This window comes from Cupressus sempervirens, chromosome 1 (assembly GCF_028749045.1).
Source record: "Cupressus sempervirens isolate cs-2001-9-10 chromosome 1, ASM2874904v1, whole genome shotgun sequence".
Lineage (NCBI taxonomy): Eukaryota > Viridiplantae > Streptophyta > Pinopsida > Cupressales > Cupressaceae > Cupressus > Cupressus sempervirens.
The window spans coordinates 355,261,525-355,278,984 of NC_143118.1; the positions used below are offsets into that span (position 1 = coordinate 355,261,525).

A 17,460-nucleotide genomic window follows, 5' to 3' on the forward strand; every position below is an offset into this window, starting at 1 on the left:
ATATAGTTCTTTGGCAAAAAACTTCACAGTGAGTCTATGAATAAACATTTCCCACTAACATCATACATTATATGATGGACTATAATAGAGAATACAGAGAATGTTGATATAATTCCTTTACTAATTTGCATAACGTGTATAATTATATTAATACTAAAAAATGAGAGGTAAAATACTTGGTCTTCTGGGCTTTTGATATCCTAAGCAATTGATGTTCTATCTGGTTCCTCTAAGTGCTCATAGAGAAGTCTAATATTCTAGAAAGTTAGCATAGAGAATATAGAGAATGTTGATAGATTTTGTGATTCTATGTTGATAGATTCTATGATTCTATGCCTCGAGATATCCTGAGCAATTGATGTTCTATGCAGTCCTTGTAAGTGTTCTGAGCTCACATAGAATATATGTTCATTTCAACAAAATTCATTAACCGTATGTAGTATTAATAGATTTGTTTTCCCTCCAACAATTTTGAATTTGAAATTGACAATTCTCTCATTTGCGGCTTTCCTTTCAAATCCAACCTCTTTTTTTTTTTTTGGAATTTGCAAAGTGGTTAATCTGTGGCATTTGAAAGTTTGTAACTTGATTGGTTGGCAAATGATTGTGGATTCCAAGAGAAGATTTTGAATTTGTTTTTGCATTAATTGTCTGATTTTGATGGATTAGGGAGCTCAAACATATCAATGTTTATGATGCAAGTACTCTTAACTTTCTTGTCAAAGACTCTAAGTTGAGAGAAGATTTTGAATTTGTTTTTGCATTAATTGTCTGATTTTGATGGATCGGGGAGCTCAAACATATCAATGTTTATGATGCAGGTACTCTTAACTTGCTTGTCAAAGACTCTAAGTTGCTTATTGAAGACTCCAAATCCAACAATTGGGTTGGATATTTATCAGAGATGGGATGAGTTCTAGAAGAAATGTTTTCTTATTTATAGTTGTATAGCATTGGATGTTGAATGACATTACATCAGTAATTAATTGGAAAGCAAGTAAGGAAATGATGTCTTATCCATGCATTTGGACAACCTCTTTCAAAAAGTGTACAATATGAAATACAATATTTTATACATGTTTCTTTATATTATGTAAAGAGTATTTTGAATAATGAAAACTAGCATTTTATATTAGTTTATATGGAACATACAATGAATGTTCTTTATCTAAAAATGGTATCAATTTAGTAAATCAATGGTATATAGAAGAAAAATTTGTAATGAATTAATTTTTTATAATTATTAATAAATAAAAGCTTAAAAATCAGTACCAAGGTTATTGTTCAATCAATAACATATATTGACACTAAAATTAGAGCATAATGTGTTAACCTCACAACTATTGGTACCTGTTCAACTATGGGTCCTTACCCCTAAATAAACTTACCATAAATTTAAAAAAGTAAGAATATGCATTGGAGCCAAAAAGGTGTGTTCATACCTTGGTACGGATTGTTGTGATTGTGTGCCATTTTGGCCTTTTCCCACTTTCCATGGATACCCTCACATAAATATAGCTCTTAAAAAAAAACTAATAAATAACGTACACCTTTACGGAAATGAACTGTGTCTTCACCAATGAATAGCTGCCAAAACATCAGCCACCCTGAAATAACTGAGCCAAGTGTCTTCAGCACACCCACAAGCGACTTAGAAGCCTAGAACTCCTTTCAATTGTCTGTTTATGGTTTAGAAAGCACCAAATATAGACGAGGGTTTGATTCGATCACCATGAACGCTCCAGATCGCTATCAGCGCTTTGTGGTGCCCGACAGCATGCAGAAGTAAGTAGTTGCTCAATTCTTAAGATTTGTTTTGGGGTTCTGGTCTTAGAATTTGAAAAAATCATCTAGATTTTTTATATTATGAGCATATAAGGCGTGCATGGCTCTGTGTTTTTGGTTGCTTTAAATGACAAGCAGCAAAACGAACTCTGCATAATTCTTTAAGCTGAATGTAATGTTGTACATGCATGCTGCCTTTTGAGCGCTGCTTTTTTCTTATTTCATACGAGTTGAATGTCTTTTTAACTATTTATAGCTCGATCTGTGTTTTGAATGTCTGGTTGACTGGTTGAGGGTTTGCAAGAACATGAGTTTTTTTCCTCTTGTGCGTAGTATAGTTTAGTGAGTGTAATTATTTGCGATATTTTGAGTATTTACGTACTGTTTTGAACGTTCTACGTAGCTGTTGGAGGATTTTTACAGCTTGCGAGTCTTGTATGGCCCAAAGTGTGGAATTATATGTGGCTTTTTTAATTCTTTCGTTGTCTTCTAAGTAGTTGTAGTTGACGGAGCGAGGGTTTTTAAGCTTTCGATTTTCATGCTTTTTCTTGTGTCATTGTATATTTGGGTTGTTTAAACATAAACCAAATTTAAATTATTGTACATTAGATGCTAAAAAATACACACAACCGAATCTAGAAGTAAACTTTTAATATATTTGCTGTGTTAAAATTTGATACGCGGTGTCTTTTTAAGTGGTTGCTCAGAGCGTTTTATTTGTGGCATTTATAGAGTTAATGGTTTAGTGATGTAACGTTGCTTAGTTTATCGCATGTTGTTTGTGAGAGCTAATTTAATGTTTTTTTTTAATAAGTGCTGCGATGTGCTGGTTTTCTGTGATTCGTAGTGAAATTGCGAGATATATGCGGTAGATTTGTAGTTTGGACTGTTTTAGGTGTCTGCGTAAAGGGTTTATAAAGTACTAATAGTTTTTAAACTTATTTTTTGTATGGAGTTTAATTTTATTTGCCTTCTTAGAAAATAGTTAGTTGACAAGTTTTTATAATTGTGTACCGTTGCGATTGTTGAAATTTGTAGTTTATTGTTTTCTCTATTTTCAGGCCAAATCTATATTTCTATTGGTTTTCTTTATTTTCACACTGCATTTGGTCTGCAAGTGTTTACGGCCAGGGTTCTGGTTTTGGTGATTGTGGCATAAAAATTTCAACTATGTATATTATTTTGAATTATTGCTTTACTATGCAGAACGATTTACTTATTTGGTAACTGATTTTAAAATGGTTTGGGCTTTGTTGGCCTTAGAAACTTGTCTGGGCTTTATTCTTGAGGTCTTCTTTCTCGAATTAGGTATTTGATACATAGATATCTTGACGTTTAAATTTCTACACAACATCTTTTCTAAGTACTGTAATTGCTCACAAATATTTAGTGTGAGGGTTTTTGAACCCTGCCTGGGTTTTCAATTTGTACATTATTTAGCTCATACAATCGATAATCATATGTATGATGCAGTATTTCTTGCTTTTTTAATTGATTTATCTACCATGAGTAGTTAGGTGTCTCTAATAGTGTAATTCACCGTAAAATGGTGTCTGCAATAGTGCAATTCCCTGCAATATTTGAATTATCTATTTTCTACTATTTAGAAGTAGTTGTTTAATTTGGGGTTCAACAGTTTTTAATGGAAAATAAGGTTTCATTCTTTTGCACTTCAAGATATTTCTTGTAAAGCTTTGTGCTTATTATTTTGAATATAAACACTTTACAGATCAGATATTGTAGTGAGTCATAACATTTTGAAACACTACATGGCTAGTATTGAATCTCTTAGTTATATGTAAAGGGTTTTAGGATTCTGATTCTTATTTCCGTTTTGCTTTATTCACTTTTCATCTTCTTGCTCTTAGAGTGCAATGACATGGTAATTAGAATTGCTAAAATATTGGTGTTTATATGTTTTAATTGGGAGGATTTTAGTTCATTTAATATAATTATGTGGGTTTTCTTCCTCTAATTTATAGCTCAAACATAGTAATAGTTAAGGTGTCTTTAATCATTGTTATTGTTTGGTATGTTTTACTTGACTAGGGTAAAGACAGAAGGGTTTGAAGGCTTGTTATGGCTTTCTCGGGCTTGACCCTTAGTCTGGTTTGGCATTATCATTAGACCACAACACTTATATTGGCAAATGTGATAAATCTTCTTAGGTTTTGATACTGTTCTCTATTTCAAATTGTGCGACCATGAATTATGGTTTTAATAGTTGGTTACTAACTATGTGGAGTACTTAATTTCTTGATTCACAACACGGCTGGCTCAAATGGTTCTAGGATATGTGAATTGTGGCTTTGGTAGGTTTCTCTATTTTTTTGGTTTATAAGGTATTTAAAGCTAAGGAAAGGCTTTAGTCTTTTTATTCAATAGGTTAAAGAGAATAATTACTAAACGTGTTGTGAATTGTGTGTTCAACTTTAAATTTTCTAGTAAGAGTTTCCATGTTTGCGGGGTTTTAATTTCTCACAAGTTTTATCTTTATGCTAGCTGAACTGATGTAATATGTTTTGAGTTCTGCTAGCATATAATTGTTGTTTTAAAACTTATATAGGCAGAGGAGGTACCATTAGGATACGAAATGGTTTACTATATTTTTTTACCTTCTTTTATGGTTTTACTTTTTAGTAGTCTGTCACTAACTGCATTAATGTTTAAATGCTTTTGTTTAGTCAATGTATTGAAGAGAGCCCTGTTGATTTGCAGTTGCTCAAGCAGTTAAAACTGTTTATGTTTGTATATGTATGTATGGATGTATCCTTTGTCACATGTTTACAATTATGATTTGTTCACTTAACTATGAGGAGTTTTAAAGCTTGCAACATTTTTTATTACATGAAGAATTTTTGGTGTTCTGGGTTCTATTGCAAGTGTTTTGAGATTTCCTGATGAGGCTAGAGCCATAAAGCTTGTTAGAGTTTCATTTTCTGCAATTTTGGTGTCAAATAGCATAATTATACATGTTTTTTTGAATTATATATATATATATATATATATATATATATATTAGGAATTGTCTATCAGGTATACCGCTAACAAGGCATGAAACAAATTGAGCAAAAATTCTCACGACCTAAAACTTTGGGATAAATGGTAGTGCATCTCATAGTAGACATGGGAGTGAGATTGGTTTCTTAGTATGGTTACATTTGACATTCCATTTGACCATGGTGGGATTTTGTCTGCACGTTATCTTAAGTGTGATCCTTACTACTAGGTGGTGTCATGGCCATGATAGATGGTGCTCTGCCTATGGGGATTTGAACCTAGGTTTACGGTGTGAAACTCATCATTCCCCACATTAGACCTAATATTGTGCAAAATTGTTTGGGGTTCCATAGAAAAGACAGGGATGAGCCTAGTTTCTTAATAAGTATTTTTCTTTTGATTTATTACTGGCTTGTTTTCTAAGGCTTTCTTTGGTTTACTATTTTTGCACAATTGCTCTTTTCTCGTTTGGTATTTGTTATTTCATATTTGATGTTGGTATTTGATCTTTGGGAGTAAGATTGGTTCCTTAATATGGTTACATTTGACCACCTTAAAGTTCCCCACAGTGAAACATGGTGGGATTTTGTCTGTGCGCATTGCCATAATTGTGACCCCTACTACTAGGTGGCCTCATCACCATGGCAGATGGTGCTCTACGTGGGGGGAATTGAACTAGGGTTTGTGGTGTGAAACTCATCATTCCCATGGTCAGACCTATTATTGGATAAAATTGTTTGGTTACTATCTTTGCACAATTTCTCTTTTCTTATTTGGGAATTGTTATTTCATGTTTAATGTTTGCATTCGATCACTGAGGGATCAGGGAAATACATGGACAATTATATGTGTTTTTTTTTTTTTTTGTTTTTTTTTTTTTTTGATTGAGTTATTGTCATGAATATTAGGGGAAGCGAGATTTAATGCCTTCTATTTTTTGACTTAAATTTATATAATATTGTTTGTTCTTTTATCTTCCTAAGAAGAAAACCTTGGATATGTTTTTTTTTTCAGAGTTACTTATGAAAGGGACATGAAAATTATGAATGCTGCTTCATTCACCATCCAAAGAGAAGACCATACAATTGGTAATATTCTTCGTATGTAAGTACTTTTCCATTTGATTCTATATTGGGGATTTAAGTATTTCTTTCTCAATTAAGAGAGGACATTATCCAATCACAATTGAAGACTTGGGAAATAATAGGGCAAACTAACTCTTTTTGGGCTTCTCTGAAAATTAGAAATTTCTGGCAATAACTCACAGGTAACAAAACCTTTGTTATGGAATCAATATCTAGCACTTATTGCATCTTTCTCACTATGGTAATTGGAATTTTTTAGCTCGAGGAGTTTGGAAACTTGGAAGTTTCTTGTTGTGACAATAGTTGCAAAGCTATTTTATGGAAGCCAATAATAGCTTTGAATTATATTTTAACAACATTCATTAAAGAACGGGTAGGTCATTTTCAGATCTATACAATGTTTGTTGTGAACTCAGTTGCCTTCCTATGTGTTCTTAGAGCCAAATTGCTTTCTTCACCTTCTCTAGAGTGTCGCCTATTCAGCTACTCAACCATTTTTGGCATTGTTACCCCCCTCATTCTGATGATGGATCATACTATTGTTAGTAACTCCTCTGTACCTCCTTTGGTGTGCATATTCCTGTATCTAATTTGGAAACATATCCAATACTGCTAAGATACAAGTTGAATATTGTACCCATGTCTTCCTAATAAACTTGATTTTTGAACTGTACCAAATGCTATGGGATCTGTTTGTTTAAAAGATTTAACATAAATCTGCCGTTTAACCAATGTAAAATTTTTTTTATTAAAGCAATAAAAAAAATTAGTATAAACAAAACTTGTACCAATGAGAGACAAATGAAATGTTTTTCTATTGCAATAACCCATTTTTGGGTTACCTTCTAATGCAACCCTACTATGTTTACATATTGTAAAGAATTAAATTAACTTAACAAATATTTATATGTCAATATTACCTTGAATTAATGAAAATATCCTACAATAACTTAGAAAACTATGTTAAATATATGTAAATGTGTTATTTATTAATATTGTGTCCAACCATATCCATATTGGGGGTCATCTGTTGAAATAAGCATACAAGAGCTCTTCAAAATAAGATAATCCTCATGCTGACATCAAATATGCATGCAGAAAAGAATCATGAAGCTTTGTATGATTTTCTTTTAAAAGCATGGGGAGCCTGTGTGTGGCTAAATCCTGTGTTGTTTCATTGTTATTCTATTGCCTTTGGATCATGCTATGATGTGTGTTGAATATGAAGGCAAACACATAACTAATCAACTATGTATTGGATGATATTTCTATTACCACATGAAGGCTCTCTCCATGTCCTATTTTAGGAACCATTTATTCATGTAGTTGGATTTGAACCCTGAAATTTCTGGTATAGTTTACTAGTAGTTTCTCAAGGAATGATTGAGTCTGTTGTTTTGAAGATGCTATGAAAGAGATAGAATTCTCTTGTTGCTCTAATTGCTTGCATCTTATTGTCGAAGGACCTAGGTTAGAGTAGGAGTGCTCAGTGGTTGTAACTGTCATGATGTTGAATTGCAGACCTTTTATTTTTGTAGCTCTCATTGATCCAATATGTCAAAAGAACCAAGTTCTCATAATTATTTTGAATTGCTCTATTTTCAAGATTGCCAACATGTATCATAGATAGGCTAGCTTCTTAGAGAACATTCTCATTTTGTCAGTGGCGTTCAAGTGTGTGCTAATTTGATTAGTTTTGGAGGTCTTTTATCTACCGAGCTATGTGGAGTAGTTTGAGAATCAATACAAGTGAACATTAAATATCATTATTTGGTAAAGTTCTTATTTCCATTTAGTTAAAGAAAACACAATCGGCATGCTGAAAGAAAGGAATCGAAGCAAGATTTCACTATGAGTTTCTTGTAATGCATCTTATTAAAGTTTGTAATGTGGATTTGAAGGGCATCGAAGCTGTGAATTTTCTCTCAAGTCTAGACTCTAAACTGACTATAACATAGTCAACTATTACTTTGTCTTAACTTTGTTGAGTGTAAGAATTCTCTAATGATCAAATATAATTGCTGAAATGTAAGGTATTCGTAGGAGTAACTAGATGTTTCAGTTTTCAACAGATAATGCTAATTGTAGATGCCACTAGCATTAGTGCTGAGTATATAGGAAAATGAATTATTTCTACTTTTTTGGTTCTTAAAGGGAGTTGTTAAGGCATGTGTATGTCAGACTCGCATGCGAAGAAGTGGTTGGGTGAGTTCTAGTAATATAGAGAAGGAAAACATGGAGAAAGAGCAAGGACAATAGAAATATAATACTGTTCGATAATGTGTTTTAAGGGCCTAGAATGGGTGAAGTTCAAATAGAAGTAAAAAAGATGAAATGGAATTGTTGTATTTTAAGACATTAGGTAATAAAAATCAATGCTTAAAAGAATAAGTGGTACTGCCTATAGTTGCTAATGACAGGAACTCTAAACAAACAGGAAAATGTTCGGCCTTTTAAGCCCTTTTGAGACTTAATTTTTAAGGTAATGTAAACTGTTATAGTCATTTTTACCAAGCTAGAGAATAGAAATTTGGAGGTAGAGAAGGCAGCAAAGTAATGTAGGTAGTTCAAATGTAAACGCAGTTATCTGGTTACTTATGCAGAAGGCTAGATTCTTAATAGAGTGAATTGCTTCAACAGATTACCCCTTATTTTTAAGAGCTCTTGTATGCTTATAACTGAGTTGATTTCTTGTAAGTGAAAAATATATACCTGAAATATTTTATTGGTAGGGTAATTCCAAGCCTCCTCCAAAAGAATAGAAAATAAGAACCTACCTCAAACTCATTATAGTCTAGTTATACAGAATTAACTATAAACTTTTTTTAGCTCGAGATAGCTAAGCTTGCAATCAAAATAAATTTGTTCCTTCATTATATAAATGTTGAAAATAGCCCTTTTTGAGGACTGCTTGGATTTGAAATTAATTATTGTAACTCTGTGCACTTTAAGTGCATGCAATTGCACAGAGATCCAAATGTCCTTTTTGCTGGCTACAAGCTATCACACCCACTGGAATACAAGATTATTGTAAAGGTTATTTTCTTTGTCATAAAAACAATTTAAACTCACTTCCATGCCCATCTTGTTCTTTGGAATTTAAAGAATATTGCGATTGGATATAAGCTTTATAGCTAGGTCCAAGCATCCTCTTCTTATTTTCCAAAAAATGTTTAAGCTCTCAGGAACATGTGGTTATTGAAAACTAGGCTAGTTTAGTGTATGTTTATATGGATGTATCTATTGACAAATTTTCTTGGCCTTCCAGGTTCAAACAACAAGTCAGTCTTCTCCAATGCAAGCATACAATTTGGCAATTAATGACCTTGATAAAGACCTTGATCATTTAAAAGTTGGCTTGACGATATTGATCATTATGCTTTCTCCTTACGAGTTTTATTGTTTTGTATGGCACCGACCACTTGAACTATTTCAGCATAGTTTTCTAATTAGATATAACTTCTCTATCCCCCCTTTAAATGAATGCTTGAGTTTGCTGATACTATTATCAAATTTTAAACTATTTGTATTACCTTCTCTTCTCAAATGCAAGCATACAACTAGGTTATTAATGACCTTGATAAGAGATTGATCATTGAATACCAGTGTGAAGGCTTTGGGCATTATTCTTTCTCCTTATGAATATTATATTTTTATTTTTGTATGGCACTGGCTACTTTTGCTCTATTTTAGCACAATTTTCTAATTAAATATACCCACTCTATTCCCCTTTATATGGAACACTCAAGTATTCTTATCCTATTATTAAATGATAAACTGTTTGTATTACCCTTATAAATGAATACTTGAGTTTGTTGATCCTGTTAGTAAGAGGTATACTGTTTGTATTCCTATTATTCAAGCTCAAAAGAAAAATAGAAAAGTATTACTATTACATAATATGATAATGATAATCATAAATGTCCCATTATGTCCATTCTCATGTACCTTCATGTTCTAATCAGAATGATTGATAATCTGAAACTCAAGGTGCATATCCTAAATATTTACAAGGGTTTAGATGACTGTTCCTCCAGTATCTTGGCTGAAACTACGTGTATATCTTTCATGTAGTTAGACTTCGCAAAGTCTTCTTCTATTCAAGGTGTTTTTCGAAGTGCTGAGTTTTGAAATGTTTTCATGACTTTTAAATCTATTACAGTTTATCTGTCATAACCCATGGGATGTTCGTATTCTTTATTTGCTTGATTTTTTGAAGGTTATATTTCTGATTGTTGCAACATTTTTATTATACTAGAAAATTGAATTTTTTGAAGTTTGAACTTCATGAGCATAGAGATTCGTGGGATGAGTCTTTCGTGTTTGAGGATGGCATATGTTTATATTCTCTTTCAAGGTTGAACTTTAGCAAGAGGGTGGTTCTTTACTTCTCTTTTTTCTGTGCTTGGTCTTCTTATCAATATATTTCTCACGTGTATTGCTGTATTAATGTGAATGTACTCGTAGATGGTGTCGTCTGAACGAATAAGATCTCATATTCTTCGAACTATACTTTGGCCTTCTATATACTGGAAAGAAACAGAGTGATAATCAAGAGGTTGATGCACATCTTTACCATTTTTTAAATCTCTCTTCTGCATGGCTATGCTCTTAAAAGTGATCTCCTTTTTTAAATCCCTCTTTTGCATGGCTAGTATAAACTAATGCCTTTAGCCCTTTCCCTCTTGAAAATTCTTGAGCTCCTTCCATTTGTTCAGCCTTGCCAACCGACACTTTTTTCCTTTTTTCAATAGAGTTGTAATAAGTTCTTAATGTCGATTTCTCCTCTCCAGGAGTTAATGGTGTACATTGTAACTCATTCATCATTAGACCACACCTTCCAGCTTTTCTTTGAAGGTGGAAGAAAAGCGACGTGAAAGCCTTTCTGATCTAAAAGCCTTTTTCAATATAAGGCGCCAAAGCATTTTTGCTTAACCTGAGCTGACTTTGGGATGTCATCAATTCTGACTATTCATGGAGCTCTGTGATGTTTTGGAGATGGTATTTAGCATCGTTTAGCTTTCTACCAGTGGTTGATCTTGCAAATATCATAGGTTATGAAAAATCCTATTTGATATTCTTGGACTATTTCTTCAATGATTTGAGCTTTCAAAATAAATATATCAAAATGGTTTTTAGTTTAATGGGAAGTCGATGCATCAGGTTTGGTCTGAGTGATATGAACTTGGTAGTATCTTTTGTATCCATTGAATATTCATATATTTATATAGGAAGAGTTTTGATCTATCAGCGGATTGATGAATTACTACCATTCAGAACAGTCGAATGTCATATACAAATTTTTTGAAGAAACAATATCATTAGAAATAATGAGAGTGAAAGATAGCTTTATAATTTTAGATTGAGAAAATATTTTCCCTTTCTCGGCATGAACATCGGACGGGGGCTGTATATGTTCCAATAAATTTGATCTGTATCCCCCAGCCACATGCTTTTGTGACTTTCGGCTCATACTTGCTTGTAAGTAGAAAGGTAATGCCTGAAAGTGAGATGATACATTTAAGAAGCCATCTAGGTTAGTATGGGGCCTGTATTGGGGTGATGTGCAAAAGTTGAGATTTTTTAAAGCCATTTTCAAAGAAATTTTAATTTATGTAGCCTAATAAACCAGCTATTATTTATTTAACCTCGGTAATAGGCATCAATCTTGAGGCATGGTAATGGAAATTTTGTGTTGCCCTTTCCTTGATTCCTTTACAGTGGATTGTTATGTATTTGAGCTTCGTAAGTAAGGTCACTTGTCCAACACAAAAAAACTACGACATGGCTTCTTCCAGAAATGTAACTGCCTACTTGTACATCTACCTATAGCTATTTGGGAGTGCATAGAAGCTTTATATATTAAATATGAGCTCTTGTTTGCCTTTTTTCTAGTTTGTGACTTAGCGGTAGAATGTAGTTTCTAGTGTGCTTTCTTGCAAACACACCCCCCCCCCCCTTCCACCAATATAACAGTCTTTTTCATTTTACTTGACAGGCTGAATTGGACCGTCTTCAGGGTGAGAACATGAACAAGTATTCTTGATGGGAAAATAGTGTTCTGAAAATTTTGATGGGACTTGCATAGAATTACATCTGATGCCTAGAAAATTTGAATATTTGTACTCTAAATAGGGAATTTGAATATTTGTAGTCTAAATAGGGAACGGTTGACGTTTTTATGTACTGGCAGCTATTGAGAAGGTATATGTATCTATTTGTAAATGTGGGATTTAGAGCTAAATATCAGCTATCTAATCAGGACATTCAGGAAATTCGAACTATGCTTATGCATATAAGTGAAAGTTAGATGCAGGTTTTCTTGTAAAAATGTAAGTTTGGATATGTAAATTAGCATGTCAATATATTTCAAGAAACAAGATATTGATCTCAATTACGCATTCAGGTCCTTTTAACGTCCTTAGGTGGAATGACAAATTGATATCGAATAATTTGGGTTCGTTGTGAACACATTTTTTTAACAAATTACCGAATCCTTGAAAATGCTAGGCAATGTTTTGGGGAAACAATTCTTTCTGTCAATGCATGATTGATGGATTTATGCAGATTAGTATAGCTAGGAATTCTCATGTAAATTGTAGAACAAATCATAGAAAATAGCGGTTAAGAATAATTAATCTTCCAAGTGAAATTACATCTTGACTTTCAATCCATTTGTGCTGGAAATAACGTTGCTTGATATGTTTTTAGATCACTTTTTGGCATAAATATAAACCACATGAACAGTCATTATGTAAAGTTGAGATGCCAAAATGTAAAAATATCCACATTCAAGCTTTCTCAAGTGACACATGTAATGGTAGTTTACTCAACCTTTGCCACCATTCTCCATATTACTTAATCCTCATGACAACATCCTTCACATCATAAGTAATATCTATAATTTATAAGTTTATTCTATTTTATTTTAATTTTGTATAGATTAATTTATAACCTACATGCAAAAAAATTATAACCTACAGTTTACTTTACTTCTTATTATTATTATATTTGACAAAATTATTTTATTTAGCCTAAAAATTAATTTAAATTTGTAATATATAATTTTATATAGTGAAAAAACTTCTAACATTAAAACTTTTAAATAATTATCATAATAATGTATTTTGCTAATTTACAAAATCCAATTTCTTTTTATTAAAAAATCTAGAAAGAATTATTGCTACAATTCAAATTATACACTGATTTGTTTAGAAAAATACAAATAAAATAAAATATAATTAATAAAATTAGATTACACATATAAGGCGCATTGCGTCTCTTGTTCTTCATCTGTGATTTGATAGAAACAAATCATTTCATTTAGCAGCTTTGGACGTTTCAGGAAAAAATAAAACGGGAAATGGAAACATCCAACTATACAATTCGAAACGGAGATATTCGAAACGGAGATATTCGAAAAAATAAAACGGGAAATGGAAACATCCAACTATACAATTGCAGTAAGCTTTGAAGCATCAATCCCCTCACTCACCTGCTGAGCAGTGGAGGACGAACCAAATCCACTGGCTCCGCGCCGTCCCGTCACAAGATCAACAAACCCCATTCTGGAAGCCATTTTCCCCTGCTCATTCCCCTTCCTCATATCTGCACCACCTCTTATAAAAATCCTATGCAGCACAATGCTCGCCTATTCCTCTTACTCCGGCATGAATAGGGCCTCACCGCTTCCCTCTACCAACCTCCACCTTCCCTCCTTTTCCACACAATATTTTATCCATGACTCCTCCTTTAGGGTTTTTTCAACAATATTTTATTTCCTGATAAATATTTCCCGATCCGCGGCCGGCATAAGGGCCTACTTCTTGCCGTTCTGCCGGCATAACGACTATGAGAAATTGACTGCCAGACTGCCTGCGTTAATACTAAAATAGGTATTCGCTACAGAAATACTCACAATAAAATAGACCTGCCTGCATTAATACTAAAATATTCGCTACAAAAATACTCACAATTAAATGGACCTGCGCGCATTTACACTACATATAAATACTCCCATCACATGCGCTGCCATGTTGTGGCTGTGAGGCTCAGAAACTTGAATGCACCGAATGCTTTTGCATTAATGGATGCCGGAACCTGCAAATTTTTCCCTCCACGAAAAATAAACCCAACCAAACCCTAAATTCATCTAAAATGGAATGAGTAATGGTGTAAAAATCACCTGAAATGGAATGGATAATGTCTTGGCCTACAGGGTGAAGAATGGACGAGATAATTGCCGTGATCAGAAACGATAAAGACGGATGAAGTTTTACATATGCCTGTTGTGGGGCCCCATGCCATTTTCTCTCCGCTATTAAACGTTCTGCCACCGTTGACTCTTCCTTATGCATATTCACTTCTCCATTCAGCTTCTTTGGACTTTTGCGCTCCAGCCTATTCACTTCAGCATTTAAGTGCTTTGGACTTATGCACTTTTGCCTAAAGTTGTGCTATATTATATTATTTTTGGGATGCGGATCACCTATCTACATTTGGCAACAAAAATCTACAATTTAGCCCCTCTCTATAATTTAGCTGATTATGTATTTGGTAACATTTTTTTCTGTAATTTGGCCCCTCCTTATAAATTTAGCCCATTATTCACTCGTCGACAGAGAGTTGTAGCAAACTGGATTTTGATTTCTTCTGTAATCCAGTAACGACATTCTCTGTGAAAAATATTGGTGAAAATGGAGGTCTTCCTGGTGATGGCGGCCATGGCTATGATCTTGTTCTGCAGCATGGGAATCATTTACTGGTGCTGTGCAAGGGCCAAAATTAGGCGTTTTGCGAGAGTTCACATGGGCGTAGTGCGGTTCAATATACTGCCAATCAAGGACGCAACCAAGAATTTTAGTTGCGCCATTATAATCGACCAGGGCAATTTCGATGGAATAGTGTGTAATGGAAGACTTGCCGAAGCTCATGAGATGATTGCTGTGAAGCAAATGGATTACTCTTTCCATGAAAACCTTGGCCCAGTGCGGTTCAACGCGCGGCAATTGGAGGAGGCAACGAACAATTTCAGTTTCACCAATTTAATCGGACAGGGGAGCTTTGGAATTGTGTACAAGGGCAAACTTCCCGACGGACAGATGATCGCCGTGAAGAGAATGAAGAAGTGCTCTCTCAACGATTTCTGGAACGAGGTGGAGATGATGAGCAGCTTTCACCACCGGAATTTGTTGGCTCTCCGTGGTTTCGGCGTTGCCGGTGATGGCAAACAGGGCTGCCATGAGCGGTTTCTCGTTTGCGACTATCTCGCTAATGGCAGCCTGAATCAACACATTTTTGGAGGGAAAATTAGAAATGGGAGAGCACTGTCGTGGGAGCAGAGGAAGAAGATAATAATCGGCATCGCAAAGGGGTTGTGTTATCTGCATTACGGAATTCGGCCAGCGATATATCACAGAGACATCAAGGCCGACAATATTCTGCTGGATGACGACATGAATCCCTGCATTGCGGATTTTGGGCTTGCGATAAGGGAAGGGCAATCTCATTCGGGGTCAAAAGTAGCTGGCACGCGTGGGTATTTGGCGCCGGAGTATTGTCTGACTGGACTGCTCACAGATCGCTGCGATGTCTACAGCTTTGGGGTCGTGTTGCTGGAAATCATGAGCGGCAGAAGGGCCGTGGATATAACTTGTCAATGCCATCTTACCGATTGGGTATGGAAGCTTCTCGAAGTCTCGAATAAAATCGATCTAGTGATAGATTGGAGAATGCGCGAGAGGGAAGAGATGAAAACAATGGAGAGATTTGTAATGGTGGGAATTTTGTGTTCTCATGTGAATGTGGCATTAAGGCCGAGTATGGCAGAAGCATTGAAGATGTTGGAGGGACAGACTGCAGTTCCCGCAATGCCAGAAAAACCCCAACCTCAACCTGTAGTAATTCATAGAGCGGAGGCCGACGGGACAGATTTTCTCAGATTTTTAAACCCTTCTTTCAACTAGTCCGTCAGGACAAAGTAGGCGGAGGCCGTGCCTGCGTTTCATGTAATGCGTTCCCCTGTTGTAAAAATATCATTCTTTCATATACGATATCTTCTTTTGGCTTACATTTGCAATAAAATACCAGATGTTCAAATTTTAATGATTTAGGAGGCACAATATTTTTAAATAAAAACATTTATAATGGAAGGATCGACGAAGGAAGTTAATTCAATCATCTTGCAAGACGTTTAATATAATGTCACCCATCGATCAATAATGCGAAGTTGTTTTCTTCGGAATAGTATGCCTTCAGCGTAATTATTTATTTTTCATTTGGATAGTGTCACGTGAATGGGAATTTCTTATGTACATTTTCTTTATATAAATATATTTTAAAATCAGTGGAGAAAATCCAAAATACCAACAAAGATTCTCGCTGGTCCACAACCAGATTAGCGCCGATGATTGTGGAAACTTCTATATTTTAAATCACCAAAGAAAATAATCTATATTTTAAATCACCAAAGAAAATAATGATTAAGTTAATGAATTGAAACGGGAATTACTTTGCTTAATAATCAATAGTTTGATGTAGCATTGTGGATATAAATTTAAATCAATAGCATAATTAAAACTTGGTGAACCATCAAAATACTATAATAGGATAGATTTATTTTATAATATTAAAAATTAAAATGTCGAAGTGTACTAATGTTGATTTCTAAAATGGTTAAATTATTGGTGTGAAATGATTCCTTTGTGATAGTTACCAAGCTTATCCTATTAATTTAAATAATTTATATTAAATATTGATAAAACTAAATCTAGTAATGTGCTATTGGTACATAATTTTGAAAAATGTGACCTAAATTATTCTCCCTATCTTGAATTGACTCTTCAATTTGTACATTCTCTTTTGTGTAAGAGATACTTTAGCCTTATATACTCAATGTGTGTTATATGTATGTTGGAAATTACGTGCTTTTAGATCTTAAACTTTTTGTATTCTTCATTAATAGGGAAAATAAACCTATATGTGAACATTTTGCAATAGTTGTAATCACACTCTATATAATGTTGATTGTTTTAAACAACATTACCTTATAGTTGAGACTCTAAAGATGTCAATGTTGATGATTAAACTCATAATTGATTGAAATGTATTTCATAAATATAAAATGAACAATGCATGTGATGTCACATTATTGATCTCATTTTTTTGTCTTTGTAAAAACACTTGTGCTAAAAAAATGTTGATGTAGCATCGTATTTGAAGATATGGTGTAAAAACTTTATTTATATGCAGTGTAGTGTTCAAGTAAGCTATTGTAAAAAATTGGGGCTGATATGAAACATTTTACTTCGAAAAACACAAAGTTAGGATTAACAACTATTAGATTCCCTCCTCTTCTTGGTTTTGCATGTGCTCATTGTGCTTCAACAATATTATATAATTTGTAATGTCTCCTTATTTCATATATTATATATTAGATGTTACTTCCAAGCTATGCAATGCCCATTTGTGGTATGATTGCTTGCACATGTTTCAAATAATTTTGGTCCTACAATTTGATAACATATGACACACTCTTTTATCTATTCACATATAAATTCATGTTTGTCAAATATCAGCTCATAAAAAGTGC

At 33.8% G+C, this 17,460-nt stretch overlaps 2 pseudogenes; both read left to right on the plus strand.

The window, feature by feature from the left end:
- The first annotated feature begins 1,732 nt into the window (after nt 1-1,732).
- LOC149577707 (uncharacterized) lies at nt 1,733-13,298 on the plus strand (annotated as a pseudogene).
- A 1,295-nt stretch (nt 13,299-14,593) lies between these two features.
- LOC149577708 (putative receptor-like protein kinase At1g11050 pseudogene) lies at nt 14,594-15,835 on the plus strand (annotated as a pseudogene).
- Nucleotides 15,836-17,460: the final 1,625 nt, after the last annotated feature.